Here is a 12,966-nt window from a genome sequence, read left to right on the forward strand (position 1 = left end):
GGTACCGGTACTGAGTCAGTGTGCTGGGGTACAGGTTAGTTGAGGTCATTTGTACATGTTGGTAGGGGTGAAGTGACTATGCATAGATAATAAACAACGAGTAGCAGCAGTGTACAAAAGGGGGGGGGAAATGTAAATAGTCCGGTGGCGATTTTATTAATTGTTCAGTATGGCTTGGGGGTAGCAGCTGTTAAGGAGCCTTTTGGTCCTAGACTTGGCGCTCCGGTACTGCTTGCTGTGCGTTAGAAGAGAAAACAGTCTATAATTTGGGTGACTGAAGTCTCTGACAATTTTATGGGCTTTCCTCTGACACCACCTATTACACAGGTGCTGGATGGCAAGAAGTTTGGCTCCAGTGATGTACTGGGTCATACGCACTACCCTCTGTATCGCCTTAAGGTCAGATGCCGAGCAGTTGCCATACCAGGCGGTGATGCAACCGGTCAGGATGCTCTCGATGGTGCAGCTGTAGAACCTTTTGAGGATCTGGGTACCCATGCCAAATCTTTTCAGTCTCCTTAGGGGGGAAAGGTTTTGTCATGTCCTATACCAAGACTGTCTAGATATATTTGGACCATGATAGTTCGTTGGTGATATGGACACCAAGGAACTTGAAACTCTCGACCCGCTCCACTACAGCCCCATCGATATTAATGGGGGCCTGTTCGGCCCTCCTTTTCCTGTGGTCCACGATCACCCCCGTTTGTCTTGCTCACATTGAGGGAGAGGTTGTTGTCCTGGCACCACACTGCCAGTTCTCTGACCTCCTCCCTATAGGCCGTCTCATCGTTGTCGGTGATCAGTGATCGGTGATCAGACACTGTTGTGTCTTCAGCAAACTTAATGATAGTGTTGGAGACGTGTTTGGCCACGCAGTCGTGGGTGATCAGGGAGTACAGAAGGAGAGTAAGTACACACCCCTGAGGGGCCCCAGTGTTAAGGATCAGCATGGCAGACGTGTTGTTGCCTACTCTTACCACCTGGGGGCAGTCTGTCAGGAAGTCCATGATCCAGTTGCAGAGGGAAGTGTTTAGTCCCAGGGTCCTTAGCTTAGTGATGAGCTTTGTGGGCACTATGGTGTTGAACGCTGATCTGTAGTCAATGAACGGCATTCTCACATAGGTGTTCCTTTTGTACAGGTGGGAAAGGGCAGTGTGGAGTGTGATTGCGTCATCTGTGGATCTGTTGGGGCGGTATGCAAATTGGAGTGGATCTAGGGTGTCCGGGATGATGGTGTTGATGTGAGCCATGACCAGCCTTTCAAAGCACTTCATGGCTACCGACGTCAGTGCTACGGGGCGATAATCATTTAAGCAGGTTACCTTCGTTTCCTTGGGCACAGGGACTATGGTGGTCTGCTTGAAACATGTAGGTATTACAGACTCGGTCAGGGAGAGGTTGAAAATGTTAGTGAAGACACTTGACAGTTGGTCCGTGCATGCTTTGAGTACAAGTCCTGGTAATCTGTCTGTCCCAACGGCTTTGTGAATGTTGACCTGTTTAAGGGTTTTGCTCACATCGGCTACCTAGAGCGTTATCACACGGTCATCCAAAACAGCTGGTTCTCTTGTGCATGCTTCAGTGTTGCTTGCCTCAAAGCGAGCATAAAAGGCACTTAGCTTGTCTGGTAGGCTCGCGTCACTGGGCAGCTCACGTCTGGGTTTCCCTTTGTAGTCTGTAATAGTTTTCAAGACCTGCCACATCCGACGAGTGTCAGAGCCGGTGTAGTAGGATTCAATCTTAATCCTGTATTGACGCTTTGCTTGTTTGATGGTTCGTCTGAGGCCATTGCGGGATTTCTTATAAGCGTCCGGATTAGTCTCCCGCTCCTTGAAAGGCGCAGCTCTAGCCTTTAGCTCAATGCGGATGTTGCCTGTAATCCATGGCTTTTGGTTGGGATATGTACGTACGGACACTGTGGGGATGACGTCGTCGATGCACTTATTGATGAAGCCGGTGACTGAGGTGGTGTACTCCTCAATGCCATTGGATGAATCCTGGAACATATTCCAGTCTGTGCTAGCAAAACAGTCCTGTAGTGTAGCATCCGTGTCATCTGACCACTTCCTTATTGAGCGAGTCACAGGTACTTCCTGCTTTAGTTTTTGCTTGTTGGAATCAGGAGGATAGAATTATGGTCAGATTTTCCAAATGGAGGGCGGGGGAGAGCTTTGTATGCATCTCTGTGTGTGGAGTAAAGGTGGTCTAGGATTTTCTTTCCTCTGGTTGCTCATGTGACATGCTGGTAAAAATTTGGTACAACTGATTTAAGTTGTGACTGCATGAAAGTCCCCAGAAACAAAGAGCAAGCGCTTCTGGGTGAGCATTTTCGTCTTTTCTTATGGCCTTATAGAGTTGGTTGAGAGCAATCTTGGTGCCAGCTTCGTTCTGTGGTGGTAAATAGACGGCTACGAATAATATAGATGAGAACTCTCTTGGTAGAGAGTGTGGTCTACAGCTTATCATAAGGCACTCTCTCTCAGGCGAGCAATACCTCAAGACTTCTTTAATAGTAGACATCGCGCACCAGCTGTTATTGACAAATATGCACACACCCCCACCCATCATCTTACCAGACGTAGCTTCTCTGTTCTGCCGGTGCATGGAAAATCCCGCCAGGTTGCCCAAATGTACCCAAGTGGCCGAATTGGTGAAATGACCTATAACTATATACAACAGTGCAAATAACTATATACAACATATCAAAAAGCAATTCTAACACACAAAAAAATGTATATATATATTTTTTTAAATATTAGAGAAAAGAAAAAGAAAAAACAGGGGTAGACCCTTTGGAAGTCCTCTACACAATATTTTGCTGTCTGTGCCATGTCCCATAGCAGTCTCTTTCTGATGTAAAGCAGAGGCAAACTGAACAAGTGGTGCAGGTGATGGGGGACTTCATGTGACACAGAACACAATGACGCCTCCATGCTTTGCCCTTTTGGCCCTGAGGCACAGTTATGCCTGCAGTAATGAATTGTGGCATATGAACATATGTGTGTGTTTGCTGTTCTACTCCATTCCATTTGAATAAAACATGGAAAATATATATATCTGACATACACATACATATACACACACACACCCAAACAAACAAACAAACAAACAAACAAACAAACAAACAAACACACACACACACACACACACACACACACACACACACACACACACACACACACACACACACACACACACACACACACACACACACACACACACACACACACACAAACACACCCAAACAAACAAACACACCCAAACAAACAAACAAACAAACCAACAAACAAACAACACACACACAGGTTATGGGTCGTACACATACAGACACACTATAGCCAATGTGTACTTTACACATTTCATCACACATTTCATTGCAAATTGCAAATTGCAAAAAATATATTTTTTTTTTGTTGCAAAAAACAAGATATCTATATATTTATATTTCATAAAACGGCATTAGCACTTACCAGTCCACGTCCTGTCCTTGCAGAAACAGCTCCTCAATGTTTGGATCATTACTGTGTTCACGCAAAGATTCCTCAAACAAAAAATCTGTCTCACTTTCCCGATCAATCTCTTCTATAATCTGGTGCAAATCTGTATACTTAGACTTGGACTTCGCTTTCCCTGATTTATTCGCCATGATGTCTTCAATGAAATCGTTGAAAAAACACTTTCCAAAATACTACTTTCCAAAACACTGCTGTGCGTAACAAGCGTGACTGCAACTAGTCTGTTGGTCAATGGCGAGAATGTTTTCGTTACGCGTTCGTTTACAAACAAGGGATGGTGGGCCAACCCATAACCATCACATACTGGTGTTTACCTCAGCTCATTGGCTATCTACCCAGCTAGATTTAAATAAGATCAGTGGTCATTGGGCAGAAATACAGTCAATCAACGAAGCTTCGCTAATATTATTGGTGCGCAATGAAGTCATTGCTCGTTGTCTTCAAATCAGTTCACTTCGGTCAATACTCCCCGCAAAAAAAACAATCAAGTTTGGCTGTGTTACAAACATCCAGAGGATTGCAGTGGAACCAACCATGACTAGAATTAATGTCATCCATATGAACATCCTCCCTAGATTTAACTATTTATTTCAGCCGCTCCCATGCTATCTCCCAGCTTCCTTTTTCAAAACAACTAACCAAAGCATCACCAAATGTATATGGGGCAATGAAAAACCTAGGATCAAGTTCTCCACTCTATCGAAACCTGAATCTAAGGGTGGTCTTGCCCTTTCCTCCCTTCAATTGTACTACTGGTCTGCCCAAATCCGCAACATGCTAACATGGGTCACAAACAGACAAGAGTCAACGTGGAGCCAGATAGAAGCACAATCCTGTGGTTCATTGCACCTAAGCTCAATTATATTCATTAATAACCTAAGTGAAGTGGGCAACATAGCCAAAACCTTTGTGATTTACAGCACCCTACTAGCGTGGAGGGACTGTAAGAAATACCTGGGCATTTCCTCCTCCCAAATATGTTCTCACTCACCAATAGTATGCAACCCAGACTTGCCAAAAGCCCTGAGTGATGCCAACTTTAATCTTTGGCATACTCTAGGAATCAGGACCTTTTCAGACCTATTTCATCAGAAAACCACTACACTGAAATCCTTTCAAGAGCTCTGCAGTGAATTCAATGTGCAAAGTTGCCTTTTTTTTTATGTATTTTTTTTTTTATATATGTTCAAATTAGATGTCATTTTCTCATTTACTTTCAAGAGGAGGTTTAGAGCTCAGCTGAATGAAGTTGAAACGACAGGGTATACTGACAGGGACAGGGTATACTGCTCCTCTACTAATGTAAAGATGAAAGAATCTAATTACAAATTTTTGTACAAATTTTATTACACTCCAATGAGACTCCATAGAATGAAAACAGACATTTCTCCTAACTGTAAAAGATGTACCTCTGAAAGTGGAACCTATATGTGTCACGCCCTGACCATAGAGAGCCTTTTATTCTCTATGTTGGTTAGGTCAGGGTGTGACTAGGGTGGGTTGTAGGATGTCTTATGTTTATGTTAGCCTGGTATGGTTCCCAATCAGAGGCAGCTGTTTATTGTTGTCGCTGATTGGGGATCATATATAGGCAGCCATTTCCCCACTGGGTTTTTGTGGGATCTTGTTTTGAGTCAGTGCATGTGGCACCTCAGTACTGCACTGTCATTGTTTCTTGTTTCTTGTTTTTTTTAAGTTTCACAAAATAAAAGATGTGGAACTCAGAGCACGCTGCGCCTTGGTCCGTTTATTCCACAAACAATCGTGACAATATGCGCGTATTTTGGAGCTGTAGAGAGATTGCCAGATTTTGCTGCACAGAAAATACTAGATGTACAGTTTGATATGACCCCGTGTCTCTATCTTCTTAATGCCCTGCAGGACTTTGTTCTTGATCCTGACAGAGAAAATGTGTTTATGACTATTACATACTTTGCTAAGAAATGTATTATTCTATTGTGGGCCTCTAATACTTCTCCTACATTTAAAATGTGGATTGACCAGATTGTTGACTTTCTCCCTCTTGAAAAGCGCACTTATGACCTCCGCAAGAGACGGCCCAAGTTTGATAGACTCTGGTCTCCACTACTCAACTATATTTCAAATTGGACAGAGTGAATGGGGTGATTAAGGAAATGAGCAGATACATGTTGTGTAAGATGCTGTAAAACTAATTATTTGCTCGTCATCTCAGCTAAGGCTGGAAATAGCTAATAAGAACCTTGATAGTGCTGCTGCAAGTTTTTATATATATATTTTTTAAATAATTATTTTTTATTATGTTTATTACATTTTTTATTATTATTGTTAGTTATTTTAATTGTTTTAAGTCTGTCACATCTGTGAATGTGGAATGTGTTTTGTTGGTTGATTGAAAAACAAGAACTTAATAAAACTTTAAATTGAAAAAAATATATATATATTATTTTTTACAAAAAATAAATGAATGACCTTCAAGCTCTCTTTGAGAAGATTTACATGAAAAGCTAATCAATAGGCCATCTGTTTATATTTTAGCTCACAGAGCCCCTTGATGTGTTTTATATTCAGGATGAGCCATATCGATCAATATATATTATTACCAAGTTACTGAGACAAGTTACTTTTGAAGGTTTTGCTTGAAGTCCATGAAAGATTACTTTTGACATTCAACCAGATGCTTAAGTCATTTTCTTAACCGTGTGAAGAAAATGGATGCATTTAATCCATTACTTGCATTTTTCATATGTCTGCTATTAAATGTACATAATCAAAACAGGAAGCTTTCCCCCCACATTTCAATCTACTGTGTATTCAGTGTCTCGGATCATTTAGCTGTCTTGTCCTGATAAATCTGTATGAAAATATGTATTATTTGGATGTGAAATCCCATATGGAAGTGACTAATGGCATTTTTATCACTAATACTCATTATTAGGCTTGAAAAAGGGTGGGTATATTACTGGAAACCTTCCAAGTTTACCACTAAACTTATCAAGGCACAAGGCGAGATCCAGATGCAGACACAGGAGGCAATTGGTTGGAGTCTTACAATGTTTATTAATCCAATAGGGGAAGGCAAGAGAATAATCGTGGACAGGCAAAAAGGTCAAAACCAGATCAGAGTCCAATAGGTACCGAAGGGCAGGCGGAATTAAGGTCAGGGCAGGCAGGATGATCAGGCAGGCAGGAAAGTAGTCCAGAGTCAGGCATGGGTCAGAACTGGGAGGACTATAAGAAGAGAATAGAAAAGGAGGACGGGAAAAACACGCTGGTTGACTTGACTAAATATACAAGACGAACTGGCACAGAGAGACAGGAAACAAAGGGATAAATACACTGGGGAAAATAAGCGACACCTGGAGGGAGTGGAGACAATCACAGGAACAGCTGAAACAGATCAGGGCGTGACAAAACTACCAGAATTTTGGTATATTTCAAGGATTTTATGTAATCTATCACAAAATATCTAGTGGCCCTTTTGGGTACTTCAGATTATCACAGGTGTCTGTAATTATCTCTCGTGGCCTTATCACGACAAATAAATGAAATTAATAAAAAATATGATTTTCCCCAAACAAATTGAATGACAAAGCTGTAAAACATTATCCGAAATATAAAGCATCAACTTAATAAATACCATTGGTGTTTTAGCATGAAATATCCTTTATATATATTTACACACTTTTTAATTTATTTTACTATCTCAGTTGTCAATGTTTTGGTGTCAAACTGGAGGCAGTTGTGAAAAAAGTCAATAGTTGGAAGAGTTGCAGAGTTAATAAAAAATCATGCAATTGTTGATTAGATTCTTTTTTATTATTAATAGGATATTTTCTCTTGAACCATAAGGCCTATCTACTAAAATCAAATCAAATGTTGGTATACAGAAGATAGCCCTATTTGTAAACGACCAAGTCCATATTACGGCAAGGACAGCTCAAATAAGTAAAGAGAAACGACATTCCATCATTGCTTTATCAAATCAAATCAATTTTTATTTGTCACATACACATGGTTAGCAGATGTTAATGCGAGTGTAGCGAAATGCTTGTGCTTCTAGTTCCGACAATGCAGTAATAACCAACGAGTAATCTAACCTAACAATTCCACAATTACTACCTTATACACACAAGTGTAAAGGGATAAAGAATATGTACATAAAGATATATGAATGAGTGATGGTACAGAATGGCATAGGCAAGATGCAGTAGATGGTATCGAGTACAGTATATACATATGAGATGAGTAATGTAGGGTATGTAAACATAAAAGTGCATAGTTTAAAGTGGCTAGTGATACATGTATTACATAAAGATGGCAAGATGCAGTAGATGATATAGAGTACAGTATATACATATACATTATATTAAGTGGCATTGTTTAAAGTGGCTAGTGATATATTTTTGATAAATTATTATTAAAGTGAGTTATTAAAGTGAATTATTAAAGTGAGCTGGAGTTGAGTCAGTATGTTGGCAGCAGTCACTCAATGTTAGTGGAGGCTGTTTAATAGTCTGATGACCTTGAGATAGAAGCTGTTTTTCAGTCTCTCGGTCCCTGCTTTGATGCACCTGTACTGACCTCGCCTTCTGGATGATAGTGGGGTGAACAGGCAGTGGCTCGGGTGGTTGTTGTCCTTGATGATCTTTTTGGCCTTCCTGTGACATCGGGTGGTGTAGGTTTCCTGGTGGGCAGGCAGTTTGCCCCCAGTGATGCGTTGTGCAGACCTCACTACCCTCTGGAGAGCCTTACTGTTGTGGGCGGAGCAGTTGCCGTACCAGGTGGTGATACAGCCCGACAGGATGCTCTCGATTGTGCATCTGTAGAAGTTTGTGAGTGCTTTTTGTGACAAGCCGAATTTCTTCAGCCTCCTGAGGTTGAAGAGGCACTGCTGCGCCTTCTTCACAACACTGTCTGTGTGGGTGGACCAATTCAGTTTGTCCGTGATGTGTACGCCGGGGAACTTAAAACTTACTACCCTCTCCACTACTGTTCCGTCGATGTGGATAGGGGGGTGCTCCCTCTACTGTTTCCTGAAGTCCACAATCATCTCCTTTGTTTTGTTGACGTTGAGTGTGAGGTAATCTTCCTGACACCACACTCCGAGGACACTACTAGACACTCATGGGCAATATGGACGCAGATATAAACAATTAAAACTATACATTAATACATTTTTGAATAGTTATTCAAGTATATATTATCAAAGTTATAAATTACCAAAGTTATGAAAGATTGCCACAGATTTTCTGTTAATTACCAAAATTACGGAAGATCCGGTAACTTTGGTAAACTACCGGTAGCTTTGCAACCCTAAACATTACCATGTAGGCTTGCTTGGTTGTTTTTATTTATGTTTCTTGTAGAGTCAAGGTTTTGTCCATGTCGGCATATTTCCTACCAGAGATTTATCTGGTTTAATATCCTGAAAAACAGTAGTTCTTCAGTTCCTCCTCACCAGTTTTCATCTGATGAATGGGCCCACCAAACCAACTGTATCCAAGAGAAAGTGTGCATGAGTTATATGGCCTACCGTGAACGGCATAAAGCACACAAGACATTCAACCTTCCATTAGCACAGATTTGATTCCTTAGTAGTTTGCAGGTAACTGACTCTGTGGTGACTTACTCAGTGGTAGATACAATAGACCCATTTAGGCTGCAGCACTAGAGTACTGTACCAGATGCCAAAGGGTCTCAACACCTTGTCACCGCCTACTGTAGGTGTGAACTGTTCCCCCCTTCTTCATTTCTCTTTTCATATTTTAGAGACAGCTGTGAGGGGAAATGTAGAGGTGAAAGTGACAGCCATCGGGCAGACCTGAGGCTTGAACCCACGTCTGGGGCAATGTGTTGTCCTGAGTTGGCAGTGCTAAACCAGATTCTGATATAAACTGTTCCCCTCTGCCGTTGCCTCTTCTGGTCTTAGACTCCCTCCCACTGTCTGTCCATCTGGGTTGCCAGTACCGGCCTGACTTCTGGAGCAGAGAGGGACTGTGGGAGTCAGAGGGGACTGTGGAGACTGGACATGTGACATCTCCAGCTTTCAACCCTCCCTAATCCCCCATTGCCTCCCTCCAAACTCCTACACAGTGTGCCCAAGCAGAACTTTTCACAAAGGGAATCCCACTTGGCTTTCACAGACTGCTCATTACTGGTAGTTTGGAGGGCTATTTGATCAAATGGTAAAAATTTGATCAAATAAAAAAATCAATTTGTTAATAGAAAGAGGCTTAAGGAGATGTAGTGGATTAATTAGCTATCCACAACAACAATTGGATGATGGGGCTGAGTGATTTCTCCACCATTTCTAATCTGCTTCTGGCTTTATTCACTGCTTTAAAATGAATCCTTGATGTGTGTTTGCTTTGACTGAGTTTGGTGTATTTGTTAAGGATTAGGTTTTTTCCAGGAGATGGGAGTCCAACTCCCTGGACATATTACACAACCTGCAGTCCAGTTGTGCAAATGATCCTGCAGCAAAATCACTACTTCCACCTATTAACCTACCCCTCGTGATTCTGACACCATTCTGTACTGCTCAATGCAGTAAATAGTCATTTAAACAAGACATGTGGATCCATCTGTACACCAGACCCACATAAACAAATACTACAGCTGACTATAGAATCCTACAGTACTTATTATAGAATTCTGTAGTAAACTGTAGAAGACTATAGCATACTATACTACACAACTGTAGTATCCCTCTAACCTGTGTAGTACTTACTATAGAACAGTATTATCCACACAAAAAAACACTGTCGCAAATATGACAGTAATGTCCGCAAAAACACAACACTTTTTAAAACTATAGTAAACACTACAGTATTTAATTTGCATATACCCTGCCCATTCTCCTCCCCCATATCCCAATTTCCCCACATAGTAACCTACATGCCAATTTTAGACCATATATCTCTACAGGCTTTAGACAAGAGCAGAACCTCTGAACTATCCGTTCAGACCCAAGTCCTACCTACCTACAGGTTATGGAAGTTGCGCTTTTTTAGTATTTCTCCTGTAGATTTCCTCAAGGAGAAAGCCTCCACATCTATCAAATATAGTAAAACACAAATACTACAGTAAATACTTGTCACGTTCATTTGTAGAGATGGACCAAGGCGCAGCGAATGTAGAGTTCCACATAATTTATTATAAAGTGAAACTTAGAAAACAAACAATAAACAATTAACAAACCGTGACTACAGAGGTGCAACGTGCACTACTCAAAACAATATCCCATAACACACAGGTGGAAAAAATGCTACTTAAGTATGATCCCCAATTAGAGACAACGATAGCCAGCTGCCTCTAATTGGGATTCATACTAAAACACCAACGTAGAAAAAACAAACTAGAACCCCACATAGAAAATATAAACTAGACTAAACCCCAATTCACGCCCTGACCTACTCTACCATAGAAAATAAAGGCTTTCTATGGTCAGGACGTGACAATACTACATTATACTACAGTCCACCAAAACACTACAGTAAATACTACAGTATACTACAGTCCACCAAAACACTACAATAAATACTACAATATACCAAAACACTACATTAATTACTATAGTATCACGCCTGCTCCCGCTCTCCCTATTTGGCGCTCGAGGGCGCCAGGCTGCCCTTCATAACGCATACCTGTCACCATCATTACGCGCAGCTGCCAATATTTGACTCACCTGTACTCCATTACCTTGTTGATTACTCCCTCTATATCTGTGTGCTCCTCAGTTTGTTCGTGTCAGCATTGGTTTTTCCCCTGTCCAGATGCTATTCCTGTTCTGTATCATGTCCGTATTTCATTAAATGTTCACTTCCTGTACCTGCTTCTCGTCTACCAGCATCGATCCATACATATATTATATACTACAGTTTTCTTTTACTACAATATTTGTACTATAGTTAACTGTTAACGCTACGGTATAGTACAGTATACTACAGCAAATAGTACAGTATTCACTGTTTAGTTTTTGCGGACATTAGACTTTAGTCTGCAAAAACACTACTGTGAATGTTATAGTATTTATACCAGAGTGAACTATAGTCTTTTTTCATGTGGGGAGTTTCCGTTGAAGACATTATGAATGCTGTCATGAATTGAGCTGGCAGGTCTCTTCCCACTCGCTAACAGAATTTTGTTGATGAATGTTACCCTGCCAAACATCAGGGCAAAAACTCTGGGTCCTGACAATCACTTGGTTTTCACTTTCTCCACTTCTCTTTTTACTCACAATGACTAGCTGCTCGCTCTTGTAGCTAAGTCACAGATGGATCCATCACTGGGATGGCACATTCTCCACATCAATACAAGTGGGTCAGGGTTTCACCGCTGTCTTTATGGGGGGATTTTCTGTGACTGAGGAGTGACATGCTGACTGACTGACATGCTGACTGACTGACATGCAGAGTGACTGACTGACATGCTGACTGACTGACTGACATGCAGAGTGACTGACATGCTGACTGATTGCCTGACAATGTGTGACTGATATGCTGACTGACTGACTGACTGACTGACATGTTGAATGACTGACTGCCATGCTGACTGCCATTCTGACTGACTGACATACTGACTGACTTACATGCTGACTGACTGACATGCTGACTGACTGACATGCTGACTGACTTACATGCTGACTGACTGACTGACTGGCATGCTAAATTATTGACTGACAGACTGACATGCTGACTGACATGATGACTGACATGCTGACTGACTGACATGCTGACTGACTTACATGCTGACTGACTGACTGACTGGCATGCTGACTGACGGGCATGCTAAATTATTGACTGACAAACTGACATGCTGACTGACATGATGACTGACATGCGGATTGACTGACTGACATGCTGACTGAATGACATGCTGACTGACTGACATGCTGACTGACTGACATGCTGACTGACTGACATGCTGACTGACTAACATGCTGACTGACTGACTGACATGCTGATTGACATGCTGAATGACTAACATGCTGATTGACTGACTAACATGCTGATTGACTGACTAACATGCTGACTGACTGACATGCTGACTGACATGCTGATTGACTAACATGCTGACTGACTGACATGCTGACTGACTGACATGCTGAATGACATGCTGACTGACTAACATGCTGACTGACTGACATGCTGATTGACTAATATGCTGACTGACTGACATGCTGACTGAATGACATGCTGACTGACTGACTGACATGCTGACTGACTGACTGACATGCTGACTGACTGACATGCTGACTGACTAACATGCTGACTGACTGACTGACATGCTGATTGACATGCTGAATGACTAACATGCTGATTGACTGACTAACATGCTGATTGACTGACTAACATGCTGACTGACTGACATGCTGACTGACATGCTGATTGACTAACATGCTGACTGACTGACATGCTGACTGACTGACATGCTGAATGACATGCTGACTGACTAACATGCTGACTGA

At 41.6% G+C, this 12,966-nt stretch overlaps 1 protein-coding gene across 5 annotated transcripts in view; it reads left to right on the forward strand.

Moving 5' to 3' along the window:
• dpp6a (dipeptidyl-peptidase 6a) overlaps positions 1–12,966 on the forward strand; it is a 370,639-nt gene that overhangs the window by 258,618 nt on the left and 99,055 nt on the right. The gene's annotated exons all lie outside the window — the stretch shown is intronic.

The sequence above is a fragment of the Salvelinus fontinalis genome, chromosome 25, assembly GCF_029448725.1.
Source record: "Salvelinus fontinalis isolate EN_2023a chromosome 25, ASM2944872v1, whole genome shotgun sequence".
Classification (NCBI taxonomy): Eukaryota; Metazoa; Chordata; class Actinopteri; order Salmoniformes; family Salmonidae; genus Salvelinus; species Salvelinus fontinalis.